The following is a 14,602-nucleotide window of genomic DNA, read 5'->3' as shown; positions in this document are numbered from 1 at the left end:
CTAGGCCAGACACCCTTTTTTCCAATTCATTCCTTAGAGTCGGTTCCTTCTCAGAAGAAACATGGCCTTCCTTGGCTGCTCTTGTTTGCTTACCAGGCGTTGTATGTGCCCGGGCCCCATCATCTCTGCTTTCTCCTTCTGAAGACCTCTTCATCTGACGAGGAATCCGCCACCATCACGTCTCTGTGCCTCTCCCTTCTCTCCTCTGAAGCGCGGGCATATTTGCTGAGCCGCGCAGCTATATCGCGACTCAGCCTGTCTTTTGGGTCCTCTCCTTCTTCCTCACCGGCGCCTTGTTGTGGCTGTATCTCACGCTCCGGTCTGGGTGCCGATTTAGCCTTCCTGGGCATTATTCTTTGCTCCAGAGGACTCCTTTCTGTTGCCCCGCAAGTCTCACCCCTCTGTTGTCGCTCCAGCGTGCGAAGTACAGGTACCGTGGATGGGTTTGTCAGGATACCGGCAGGAGCCCTTACATGTGCGTCTCACACCATCCACGTCAGGCCACGACCCCCTCTATTTTATCTTTACTATGTATATGGCCTAAGAAATAAATAGTTTCTCATAGTGATCCTGGAAGTGGAGTGTCAATCTCTTCCACTATTGTCAACTGAACTACCTCTAGTGACAGGGTGAGTCACTGGGATTAGTGCACCCTTTCCTTACAGAGTACAGGAGAGCCACCTGACTTCTATACATTGCAGGTTTATTCCCTAAGTGTCTCTCTCCATCCACAGGAGTACACAATAGTGAAGAAGACATCGGGACTGTGTGACTCCCATCATCCATCTCCAGGAGTCAGGAGGGCAGCAGGACCCCTCACCCCATCACAGAGCCTCCCTCTCACCCCCTGATACATGAGCAGAAGATCCTAGAACTCACCCACAAGATGATGGAGCTGCTCACTGGAGAGGTGACACTGCTGGGAATGCTGGGAAATTCTCCAGTAACAGCACTGGAGGGGTCTGGGTGATGACGGTGTCATTGTGTTGTCAGGTTCCTATAAGGTGTCAGGACGTCACTGTCTATTTCTCCATGGAGGAGTGGGAGTATATAGAAGGACACAAGGATCTGTACAAGGAGGCCATGATGGAGGAGCACCAGCCTCTTATATCACAAGGTAAGAGCCGTCATGTGCAGTGTATACACGTGTGTGCAGTGACATGTAATGGAGGAGCACCAGCCTCTTATATCACAAGGTAAGAGCCGTCATGTGCAGTGTATACACGTGTGTGCAGTGACATGTAATGGAGGAGCACAGCCTCTTATATCACAAGGTAAGAGCCGTCATGTGCAGTGTATACACGTGTGTGCAGTGACATGTAATGGAGGAGCACCAGCCTCTTATATCGCAAGGTGAGCCGTCATGTGCAGTGTATACACGTGTGTGCAGTGACATGTAATGGAGGAGCACCAGCCTCTTATATCACAAGGTAAGAGCCGTCATGTGCAGTGTGTACACGTGTGTGCAGTGACATGTAATGGAGGAGCACCAGCCTCTTATATCACAGGTAAGACCGTCATGTGCAGTGTATACACGTGTGTGCAGTGACATGTAATGGAGGAGCACCAGCCTCTTATATCACAGGTAAGAGCCGTCATGTGCAGTGTATACACGTGTGTGCAGTGACATGTAATGGAGGAGCACCAGCCTCTTATATCACAAGGTAAGAGCCGTCATGTGCAGTGTATACACGTGTGTGCAGTGACATGTAATGGAGGAGCACCAGCCTCTTATATCACAAGGTAAGAGCCGTCATGTGCAGTGTATACACGTGTGTGCAGTGACATGTAATGGAGGAGCACCAGCCTCTTATATCACAGGTAAGACCGTCATGTGCAGTGTATACACGTGTGTGCAGTGACATGTAATGGAGGAGCACCAGCCTCTTATATCACAAGGTAAGAGCCGTCATGTGCAGTGTATACACGTGTGTGCAGTGACATGTAATGGAGGAGCACCAGCCTCTTATATCACAAGGTAAGAGCCGTCATGTGCAGTGTGTGCAGTGACATGTAATGGAGGAGCACCAGCCTCTTATATCACAAGGTAAGAGCCGTCATGTGCAGTGTATACACGTGTGTGCAGTGACATGTAATGGAGGAGCACCAGCCTCTTATATCACAAGGTAAGAGCCGTCATGTGCAGTGTATACACGTGTGTGCAGTGACATGTAATGGAGGAGCACCAGCCTCTTATATCACAAGGTAAGAGCCGTCATGTGCAGTGTATACACGTGTGTGCAGTGACATGTAATGGAGGAGCACCAGCCTCTTATATCACAAGGTAAGAGCCGTCATGTGCAGTGTATACACGTGTGTGCAGTGACATGTAATGGAGGATCTCCACAGTTTCTTCTCACATTACATTAGAGGCTATGTGTGCTTTATATGTTAGTCATATCCATAGGTCTCCAGTCACATGATGGGATCGTGTCCTTCTGGCCTCCATCGGGCCGGTATAGTAGACTACACTGCTCTATCAGAGGCGTCCTGTGAGATCCGTGTTCCGCAGCGTATACAGTGTAGATTATACATGGAGCTTCTGGGCAATGTCCGCCCCTGTGTGACTGTATAGAGCCTGACCATTGCCGGCTGCAGGTTCATGTGGGCCCTTGACATTACAAGAAATCCAGACATTTTGATTATTTCCTTTGTAAGCAGTTAGGCCCCTTTCACACGGGCGAGTTTTCCATGCGGGTGCGATACGTGAGTTGAACGCATTGCACCCGCACTAAATCCGGACCCATTCATTTCTATGGGGCTGTGCACACGAGCGGTGATTTTCACGCATCACTTGTGCGTTGCGTGAAAATCGCAGCATGCTCCTCTTTGTGCGTTTTTCACGTAACGCAGGCCCCATAGAAATGAATGGGGTTGCGTGAAAATCGCATGCATCCGCAAGCAAGTGCGGATGCGGTGCGATTTTCACGCATGGGTTCTAGGTGACAGTCTATTCACTGTATTATTTTCCCTTATAACATGGTTATAAGGGAAAATAATAGCATATAGCTCTCTGGGAACATGTCTTCTGGGGGTCTCCTATACGGGTCTATGAGGGAACCTTTCCCCCCTTATGCCCCCTCTCTGAGCGGTGACCGGCTGATGTCTATAATCTAGTGCCCACTATACAGCTCTCCGGGAACATGTCTTCTGGGGGTCTCCTATAAGGGTCTATGGAGGGAACCTCTCCCCCCTTATGCCCCCTCTCTGAGCGGTGACCGGCTGATGTCTATAATCTAGTGCCCACTGTACAGCTCTCCGGGAACATGTCTTCTGGGGGTCTCCTATAAGGGTTTATGGAGGGAACCTTTCCCCCCTTATGCCCCCTCTCTGAGCGGTGACAGGCTGATGTCTATAATTTAGTGCCCACTATACAGCTCTCCGGGAACATGTCTTCTGGGGGGTCTCCTATAAGGGTCTATGGAGGGAACCTTCCCCCCTTATGCCCCCTCTCTGAGCGATGACCGGCTGATGTCTATAATCTAGTGCCCACTATACAGCTCTCCGGGAGCATGTCTTCTGGGGGTCTCCTATAAGGGTCTATGGAGGGAACCTTCCCCCCACCCCCCCCCCCCCCGCCCCCTTATGCCCCCTCTCTGAGCGGTGACCGGCTGATGTCTATAATCTAGTGCCCACTATACAGCTCTCCAGGAACATGTCTTCTGGGGGTCTCCTATAAGGGTCTATGGAGGGAACCTTCCCCCCCCTTATGCCCCCTCTCTGAGCGGTGACCGGCTGATGTCTATAATCTAGTGCCCACTATACAGCTCTCCGGGAACATGTCTTCTGGGGGTCTCCTATAAGGGTCTATGGAGGGAACCTTTCCCCCCTTATGCCCCTCTCTGAGCGGTGACCGGCTGATGTCTATAATCTAGTGCCCACTATACAGCTCTCCGGGAACATGTCTTCTGGGGGTCTCCTATAAGGGTCTATGGAGGGAACCTTCCCCCCCCTTATGCCCCCTCTCTGAGCGGTGACCGGCTGATGTCTATAATCTAGTGCCCACTATACAGCTCTCCGGGAACATGTCTTCTGGGGGTCTCCTATAAGGGTCTATGAGGGAACCTTTCCCCCCTTATGCCCCCTCTCTGAGTGGTGACCGGCTGATGTCTTTGGTCCATCACATACGTGTGACTCTGCAGTAGTTGTGGAGAAGTCACTGATGGTGGCAGTGCAGTGTGAGTGCTAGGAGTCCGGAGATGAGGCTCTTACTGCCCACCTGCCGCTGATTGACAGTCTATATGCAATTTAAATCTTTCTACTTTATTACTGGTATCAGCATTCCTCCCATTCGGCACAGGTGGTTTTAATTTCACAGAAGTCTGCATATAAGTGGTAATTGACCTGTAGATCTTGATGGCAATGGACATGTTGTGTTAGAGAACTGTTCACATGGTGCAGTTTTGCATGATGGCCTTTGTTTGGTGGGACCCAGTGTCATGGGTGGCATTTTCGGACAGCAGGGTTGCTGTTTGACTCCTGTGTCCCGCCGCCTACTAGGGCAGTGCCGCTTTGTCACCGCATTGTGCTGCGCCTTTTTGTCAGAGTAGGTCCCACTCAAGGAGGCGACCTTGGCGTGGTGAGTGGTCTTATGCCTTTTGATCAAACTGTACACTAATGCCTCTTGTACAGCATGCAGTATGGGGGGCCGTACACTTTATTATGGCGCTGAGAAGAGAGTTTAATTACATCAAAGCATAGCACTGTAGATGTGCGATCCAGTTCTGTTTTTCTCCCCCTGATACTGTCAGTCAGCAGTATGAGGGGGGGGAGCCCATATCTGATGGATACACTGGACTCATAATGGAAATGTCCATCATATGTGTAGCAACATCTAAGTGGTTGACACGAGGCTGGGTCTCCATCTGTATGGCTATAGGCACCCCAAAATGTCATTGTGAGGTTCCAATCAGGTACAATAGTTCAATAGTCCTAGGACTAAAAATTCCTGTTTGTGGTCTTTTTATTAAAACATAACTTTTATTTCTTATTAACTTACACAAAAGACAAAACGAAGACTCTGTTGGATGAAATCCAAACATAATTTATGCGATCAGCAAGAATGATGTGAAGTTTTCCTCTCCAGTGAATATTGGACTAGAAGCATTCCTAAAAGTATGGGCCTAATAGCAATTCGAAATCCTATGCAAAATACCTGGCATAGTAATTAATCCCCAATATGGATGGAATAATCCAAAAAAGAGTGAAGATAGACCTCAGATCTGCAGCTTTGTTGTTGTAGAATCTGACAATCCGCATAACAATCTAAGTGCCGGCGCCTGCTCAAAGGCTTGGATAGGCAATTATTTCCTGAGTCCCCACGCATTTCAAGCTGAATTATCCAAACCCGCCATATATGCGAAGAAATTAGAGAAATGACTCTCGGGTATTATAAGTTCCTGCGCATGGGTAGATAAATAATCTCCATCTCTGGTGTCACTTCATTCGTGCCGTCCCATTGAATAAAGGTCACAGGTAGTTTTTACTGCGCAATAAACGGAAAATTGGAGGAACAGCGGGGCTTTATGTGTTCCCTCAAATAAGATGAATAAAACCTAAACCGATTGCATGTGCCCCAAAATGGTGCCATCAAGAAATACAAGTCATGACATAAAAAAACTCAAAAGATGTCTATGAAGCTGAGATCTGGTGACTGTGCGGCCATTAGACCTTACAGACCGCATTGTCATGTCCGTGGATTCTCCCTGAGACGTGCACTTCACCTCATGGTGCATGATCTTAGTAAATGTAGGATTGTGTGGTCAGGACCAGATTGTCCATAATATTATAGAGGATCTCTGTGGAGGAAATGGCTGCAATCAGACTAAACAGATATGAGGCATTTAAGACCTTGTGGGACCTATGGAGGAAGCACCCCCCAAAAACCGCTCCAACATAGCTAGACGGATTTTTATGCCAAAGGGACGAGGACAATGAAGATAGAAGAGCGGTCTTAGTTTGGGGAAATCTCAGACACTCCCTCTGACTCTCGATCTCGGACTGTTGTCGGAATTAGGTGAGATATAAGACTCTCCCTACAGACTCGGACCAGATCTGATACTTGAAAGGTTTATTACTTTAATTTTGTTTTATTTATGTTTCTTTTCTTATATGTCTCCATCAGGCATTTTTCATATGCAATATAAATATAATCAGGTGATAATGGAAGATTTTATATCTTTTATTACTTATTACTGCTGCAACAAATGTGAAGCTGCTGCATATTGGATGTAAAACTTGAATAAAAAAAACTAATGTTAAAAATTTTTTATAATAGAGAATCTCTCACTAAATTTCTCAATACAGGAGACATGTAGTATTAAGAATATCTCTTAGACCTGATGAGGCCGGTGTACAGTCGTGGCCAAAAGTTTTGAGAATTACATAAATATTGGAAATTGGAAAAGTTGCTGCTTAAGTTTTTATAATAGCAATTTGCATATACTCCAGAATGTTATGAAGAGTGATCAGATGAATTGCATAGTCCTTCTTTGCCATGAAAATTAACTTAATCCCCAAAAAAACTTTCCACTGCATTTCATTGCTGTTATTAAAGGACCTGCTGAGATCATTTCAGTAATCGTCTTGTTAACTCAGGTGAGAATGTTGACGAGCACAAGGCTGGAGATCATTATGTCAGGCTGATTGGGTTAAAATAGCAGACTTGACCTGTTAAAAGGAGGGTGATGCTTGAAATCATTGTTCTTCCATTGTTAACCATGGTGACCTGCAAAGAAGCTCATGCAGCCATCATTGCGTTGCATAAAAATGTCTTCACAGGCAAGGATATTGTGGCTACTAAGATTGCACCTCAATCAACAATTTATAGGATCATCAAGAACTTCAAGGAAAGAGGTTCAATTCTTGCTAAGAAGGCTTCAGGGCGTCCAAGAAAGTCCAGCAAGCGCCAGGATTGTCTCCTAAAGAGGATTCAGCTGCGGGATCGGAGTGCCACCAGTGCAGAGCTTGCTCAGGAATGGCAGCAGGCAGGTGTGAGCGCATCTGCACGCACAGGGAAGCGAAGACTTTTGGAAGATGGCCTGGTGTCAAGAAGGGCAGCAAAGAAGCCACTTCTCTCCAAAAAAACATCAGGGACAGATTGATCTTCTGCAGAAAATATGGTGAATGGACTGCTGAGGACTGGGGCAAAGTGATATTCTCCGATGAAGCCTCTTTCGGATTGTTTGGGGCATCTGGAAAAAGGCTTGTCCGGAGAAGAAAAGGTGAGCGCTACCATCAGTCCTGTGTCATGCCAACAGTAAAGCATCCTGAGACCATTCATGTGTGGGGTTGCTTCTCATCCAAGGGAGTGGGCTCACTCACAATTTTGCCCAAAAACACAGCCATGAATAAAGAATGGTACCAAAACACCCTCCAACAGCAACTTCTTCCAACAATCCAACAACAGTTTGGTGAAGAACAATGCATTTTCCAGCACGATGGAGCACCGTGCCATAAGGCAAAAGTGATAACTAAGTGGCTCGGGGACCAAAATGTTGACATTTTGTGGTCAATCCTCAAGAGGCGAGTGGACAAACAAAAACCCACTAATTCTGACAAACTCCAAGAAGTGATTATGAAAGAATGGGTTGGTATCAGTCAGGATTTGGCCCAGAAGTTGATTGAGAGCCTGCCCAGTCGAATTGCAGAGGTCCTGAAAAAGATGGGCCAACACTGCAAATACGGACTCTTTGCATAAATGTCATGTAATTGTCGATAAAAGCCTGAAGTGCGTTTAATTATATTTCACTACATCACAGAAACAACTGAAACAAAGATCTAAAAGCAGTTTACAGCAAACTTTGTGAAAACTAATATTTTTGTCATTCTCAAAACTTTTAGCCATGACTGTACTTACTTACTTTGAAATTCTGTGTCAGAATGGCTGATCTTAAAATGAGCATTTATGACCCCATCTAGAAAGTAAGAGCGCTCCTGAGTCCTGTATTCATGACCTATCCTCATTCTTTGACCATCTATGGCCTAACTGACGAGCTCCTCTCAGTGCACCTCCTCTCCTGCTGCTGCTGATGTCTCACACATGCTCAGTACAATGTGCAGTAAAATAAAGCAGCAGATGGAAGCCCGCACTGAAACTGCTCCTGGAGACGGGCGCTCTCTCACCAAAGAGCCAGCGAGACTGCAGCCTGTACTGAGCAGTATGAGGTCTCAGCAGCAGGGGAGGAGGTGCACTAAAAAAGACAGTGTGAATTCAGCTCTAGGTGTGTATTATGACATGGATTCTTTTAGTGAGTCCACCAACATCCTCAGGGCTAAGATCTGTTAAATAATAAATGCAGGTTGTGTTGAGGAATGTGCTGACTGATCCTTTTACATAAACTTGTTAAATTAAAGTGTTGTCCAGTTGGTGTTGAAGGGTAAAATGTCGGAAGAGTGCAGGGCTGGTTGTCAGAGATGGTCGGACGTTTATATATAAGTCATGACCGGGTGTAGAGCAGAATCCTGGATTCTGTCAGGAACTTGAAGAAAGCTTTATAAGGCTGGGATCACACGTGGAGTTTGGTCTGGGCAAATAATAGAAATAGAATAGAAACCAAAATGCAGACTCAGTAACTGACCTGATCGTGTCCTCGCCCTCACCGGCTCTGCTGCACTGTAAGGAGTCCCGTCATAGGGATGGGGATTTCCTCAGGGAAGGGCCCTTCAGCAGAGCTGTAAGGAGTCCTGTGGAAGGGATGGAGGTGCTTAGGGGAATATTGCTGGATTTCAAATCCAGAATCTGCTTTATGGGAAGCAAAACTTTATTAGTTGAGCCATTGAAAGCAGCTCAGGATGGTGGTGGTGGTAGTCCTGTAATATCCTGCTGAAAATGCTTCATTTCTCATATATTACACATAGCTGAGTGTATTGCCCTGCATAGAAGGGTGGTACTCCTAGCTGCCACTGAAATAGTCTTGCCTTCCAAGGACAGGTGGTACTCCCATATAAAATAAGCTGAAGCTGGTGGACGTGCTCCTACCATATCCAGCTGCTGTTTCCTGAAGGATACAACACACATATATATATATATATATATTTCCCTCCACTAAAAGGTGGTACTCCCTCTGCTCTTTGATTGAATTGTGTTTCCTTGGGACAGATGGCAAAGGAGCAGTGCCAGTGATACTTCAGGGTATGCTTGCTATGCATAACACCTTTATATATTCCAGATAAACCACTGCCTGCAGGGATGGAGACAGCAGAGAGGGGTGGCCGCAGTCTGCCCGCACACCGCTAAAGAAAAATATCAGTCCATTAATTGTAACCACAGAAAAATGTTCAATTAATCGTTATTTTGATTTAAGCTAGGGCTTCACGGTGATGGTGTCATGCGACAAACTCGTAATGTATTTTAATGGTGTCACCATGCTGTGACTGTGATGAGAGTCTCAAAAAAGACCAAGTGGCCGTGTACCCTAGCTTTAAGGCAATATCAATTCAGTCCTATGTGCAGTTTTTGGTGCAGATTTTTTATTAATTTTTTTACTCAAATCCAGGAGAATGGCTTATGCTTCTCCTTCCTGTTAAATTCACTTCCAGCCTAATAGGACTGTTATATTTATCTGGTTTGGAGGGAAAAAAAATGCTATTTCAAATTTTTATCTTAACAGAAAATCCCAGCAAGAATTCTGAGGAAAAGGTTTTGTTATCACTCAAGGATGAAGATATCCTGCAGCGCTCTTCAGGAAAAAACATGATTACCTTTAATGTACATCCAGGACTTCACAGTACAGATATATCCTATAATCCTCCTAATCATGAGGGACCTTCTCCTGACCAATCACAGATTGTTACCACAAGTACAAGTCAGAAAGGGGGTGAAAAGTTTCACTTTGGTATAGAGTCCACAAAAAGCTCAGGTCTTTTTACACACAGAGGAATTCACACATTAGAGAAGCCACATTCATGTTCAGAATGTGGGAAATGTTTTACACAAAAATCACATCTTCTTACACATGAGAGATGTCACACAGGAAAGAAGTCATATTCATGTTCAGAATGTGGGAAATGTTTTACAGACAAATCAACTCTTGTTATACATGAGAGAAGACACCCAGGAGAGAAAACATATTCATGTTCAGAATGTGGGAAGTGTTTTCCAAATAAATCAAAACTTGTTACACATCTGAGAATTCATACAGGAGAGAAGCCATATTCATGTTCAGAATGTGGGAAATGTTTTGCACAAAAATCAAATCTTGTTACACATCAGAAAAATCACACAGGAGATAAGATATATTCATGTTTAGAATGTGGGAAATGTTTTAAATATAAATCATATCTTGTTATGCATGAGAAAATTCACACAGGAGAGAAACCATATTCATGTTCAGAATGTGGGAAATGTTTTGCAGGAAAATCATATCTTTCTACACACAAAAGAATTCACACAGGAGAGAAACCATATTCATGTTCAGAATGTGGGAAATCTTTTACACAAAAACCAGAGCTTGTTAATCATGAGAGAATTCACACAGGAGAGAAGCCATATTTATGTTCAGAATGTGGGAAATGTTTTACGCAAAAATCAGAACTTGATAATCATGAGAGAGTTCATAGAGGAGAGAAGCCATATTCTTGTTCAGAATGTGGGAAATGTTTTACACAAAAATCATCGCTCTTTACACATTCAAGAAGACACACAGGAGAGAAACCATATTCATGTTTAGAATGTGGGAAATTTTTTACATGTAAATCATATCTTGTTAAGCATGAGAGAATTCACACAGGAGAGAAGCGATATTCATGTTCAGAATGTGGGAAATGTTTTACATGGAAATCAGATCTTGTTACACATAAGAGATATCATAGAGAGAAACCATATACATGTTCAGAATGTGGGAAATATTTCACACATAAATCAGATCTTGTTAATCATGAGAGAATTCACACAGGGAAGAAGCCATATTCATGTTCAGAATGTGGGAAATGTTTTAAATGGAAATCAGATCTTGTTAATCATGAGAGAATTCACACAGGAGAGAAGCCATATTCATGTTCAGAATGTGGGAAATGTTTTACATGGAAATCATATCTTGTTAAGCATGAGAGAATTCACACAGGAGAGAAGCCATATTCATGTTTAGAATGTGGGAAATGTTTTACACAAACATCACATCTTCTTAAACATGAGAGATGTCACACAAGAGAGTAGCCATATTCATGTTCAGAATGTGGGAAATATTTTACACATAAATCACAGCTTGTTACAAATTCAAGAAGTCACACAGGAGAGAAGCCATATTCATGTTCGGAATGTGGGAAATGTTTTAACCACCTCAGCTCCCCTAGCTTAAACCTCCTTAATGACCAGACCACTTTTTACAATTCTGCACTACACTACTTTCACGGTTTATTGCTCGGTCATACAACTTACCACCCAAATGAATTTTACCTCCTTTTCTTATCACTAATAGAGCTTTCATTTGGTGGTATTTCATTGCTGCTGAAATTATAACCTTTTTTTATATTAATCGAAATTGACCAAAATTTTTGCAAAAAAATGAAATCTTTCACTTTCTGTTGTAAAATTTTTCAAATATAACTACATTTCTATATACATTTTTCTCTAAATTTATTGTTCTACATGTCCTTGATAAAAAAAAAATGCAATAAGTGTATATTTATTGGTTTGGGTAAAAGTTATAGCGTTTACAAACTGTGGTGCAAAAATTTGAATTTATGCACTTTGACTTTCTGAGCACCTGTCATGTTTCCTGAGGTTCTACAATGCCCAAACAGTAGAAACACCCCACAAAAGACCCCATTTCGGAAAGTAGACACCCTAAGGTATTTGCTGATGGGCATAGTGAGTTCATGGAAGTTTTTATTTTTTGTCACAAGTTAGTGGAAAATGATTATTTTTCTTTTTTCTTCTTACAAAGTCTCATATTCCACTAACTTGTGACAATTTTATTTTATTTTACATGAACTCGCCATGCCCCTCACGAAATACCTTGGGGTGTCTTCTTTCCAAAATGGGGTCACATGTGGGGTATTTATACTGCTCTGGCATTTTAGGGGACCTAAAGCGTGAGAAGAAGTCTGGAATATGAACGTCTAAAAAATTTTACGCTTTTGGATTCCGTGAGGGGTATGGTGAGTTCATGTGAGATTTTATTTTTTGTTACAAATTGGTGGAATATGAGACTTTGTAAGAAAAAAATAAATAAAGATTTCCGCTAACGTGTGCCAAAAAAATAATCTTCTATGAACTCGCCATGCCCCTCAAAAGTGGTCTTTATAGCGCCGCAGCAATTTTACAGTGTTTTTGCAGTGATCAGAAAAAATAAAATTCTGTCACTGCGGTGGGGCGGGCTGAACGCAAGTGTGTGCACAAGATCAGACGAACACTGCAATTGCGGACAATAAAAGGCATTTTCTATATAGTTTTGGCAATGTGCGGATCCGCAAAATGCGGAAAGCACATTGCCGGTGTCAGTGTTTTGCGGATCCGCAGTGTCCGTGTTTTGCGGATTGGCAAAACACATATGGACATCTGAATGGAGCCTTACAGGGAGGTGATGAATGACAGGGGGGTGATCAGGGGTTAATAAGTGACGGGGGGGTGTAGTGTAGTGTAGTGTGGTGATTGGTGCTACTTTACAGAGCTGCCTGTGTCCTCTGGTGGTCGATCAAGCAAAAGGGACCACCAGAGGACCAGGTAGCAGGTATATCAGACGCTGTTAACAAAACAGCGTCTGATATACCTTTCAGGGGTTAAAAAAATCGCATCTACAGCCTGCCAGCGAATGATCGCTGCTGGCAGGCTGTAGATCAGCTCGTTTACCTTCTGATCCTGTGAACGCGCGCTCCTGTGTGCGCGCGTTCACAGGAAATCTCGCGTCTCGCAAGATGACTCGCCGATGCGTCGAAGAGGAACAAACCGACCGCCCGCAGGACGCATCCCTGCATTAGGTGGTCGGGAGGAGGTAAAAGATAAATCAAATCTTGTTACACATGAGAGAATTCACATAGGAGAGAAACCATATTCATGTTCGGAATGTGGGAAATGTTGTAGCCAAAAATCGAATCTTTTGGCACATAAAAGAGTTCACACAGGAGAGAAACATTTTAAAATAATTTAACATAGGTTATTTGTGGACCTTAAAAAGCCAATAAGAAGATTTATTTTTTGGTGGTATTATCCTAGGTTTCTTGTTTGGTGCAAATAAATAATGAAACTTTTTGAAGACAAGGAGTGCCACAGTTTTTTCTAATCTTCTTATTAATATCCATGGAGGAAAAGTATTGTGGATTTAACCCCTTAAGACTCGTGTGACATGTACGTCACAGCTGGACGTTACTTAAGGACCAGTGATGTACGTGTATGGCATGGTGATCGAGCAGGTGCAGGAGATGCACCCGCCCGATCAGCGGCACGGACCCCGGGTGCGGGGTGTTCATGGGGTCCCCGCGCTGCTGTGACGGGGACCCGATGGCAGGGAAGTCAGCCCCCTGGGTCTCACAGGCAGGAAGCTGTAAGTGTATTACACAGTGTAATACACTTACAGCCAATGCATTACAATACAGAAGTATTGTAAAGGGGATCAGACCCCCAGAAGTTGAAGTCCCAGAGTGGGACACAAATAAAAAGTAAAAAAAAAACTGTGTTTTCCTTAATAAAAAAAAAATATTAAGTTTCAAGTAAAACAAAAACCTCCCCTTTCCCAAAATAAAACACCTAAAATGTTAAAAAAAAATATAGAAAGACAGACATATTTGGTATCGCCGTGTCCGTAACAAACGGCTCTATAAAAATATCACATGATCTAACCCCTCAGATGAACACCTTCAAAAAAATAAAATAAAAATTGTGCTAAAAAAAAACATTTTGTGTTACCATAAATCACTAAAAGTGCAACACCAAGCAATCTAAAAGGTGTATGCCCCCCAAAATAGTACCAATTTAACCTTCATCTCATCCCGCAAAAATTATACCCAACCTAAGACAATCGCCCCCCAAAAAAAAAAACTATGGCTCTCAGACTATAGAGACACTAAAACATGATTATTTTTTTTGTTTCAAAAATGCTTTTATTGTGTTAAACTTTAATAAATAAATAAAAGCATACAAATTAGATATTGCTGCGTCTATAACAATCTGCTGTATAAAAATATCACATGAACTAATACCTCAGGTGGACACCGTAAAAAATAAAATAAAAACTGTGTTAAAAAAGCCATTTTATGTCACCTTACATCACAAAAAGTGTAATACCAAGCGATAGTCCCAATCAAACCGTCATCTCATCCTGAAAAAAATGACCCCCTACATAAGACAGTCGCCTAAAAATAAAACAATTGCTTTCAGAATATGGAGACACTAAAAAATATATTTTTTCAAAAATGCTTTATTATGTAAAACTGAAACACAACCAAAAAAAGTATACATATTTGGTATTGTCGTGTACATAACAACCTGCTCTATAAAAATAGCACATGATCTAACCTGTCAGATGAACATTGTAAATAACAAAAAATTTAAACCGTGCCAGAACAGCTATTTTTTGTTACCTTGCCTCACAAAAAGTGTAATATAGAGCAACCAAAAATCATATGTACCCTAAAATAGTACCAACAAAACTTCCACCTTATCCTG

The 14,602-nt window shown here is 43.2% G+C and overlaps 1 pseudogene; it reads left to right on the top strand.

Moving 5' to 3' along the window:
* The first annotated feature begins 1,066 nt into the window (after positions 1-1,066).
* Positions 1,067-13,321, top strand: LOC122930524 (annotated as a pseudogene).
* The last annotated feature ends 1,281 nt before the right edge of the window (positions 13,322-14,602 follow it).

This window comes from Bufo gargarizans, chromosome 1, assembly GCF_014858855.1.
Source record: "Bufo gargarizans isolate SCDJY-AF-19 chromosome 1, ASM1485885v1, whole genome shotgun sequence".
NCBI classification, from domain to species: Eukaryota; Metazoa; Chordata; class Amphibia; order Anura; family Bufonidae; genus Bufo; species Bufo gargarizans.
This window is presented reverse-complemented; position numbering and strand designations above follow the sequence as displayed.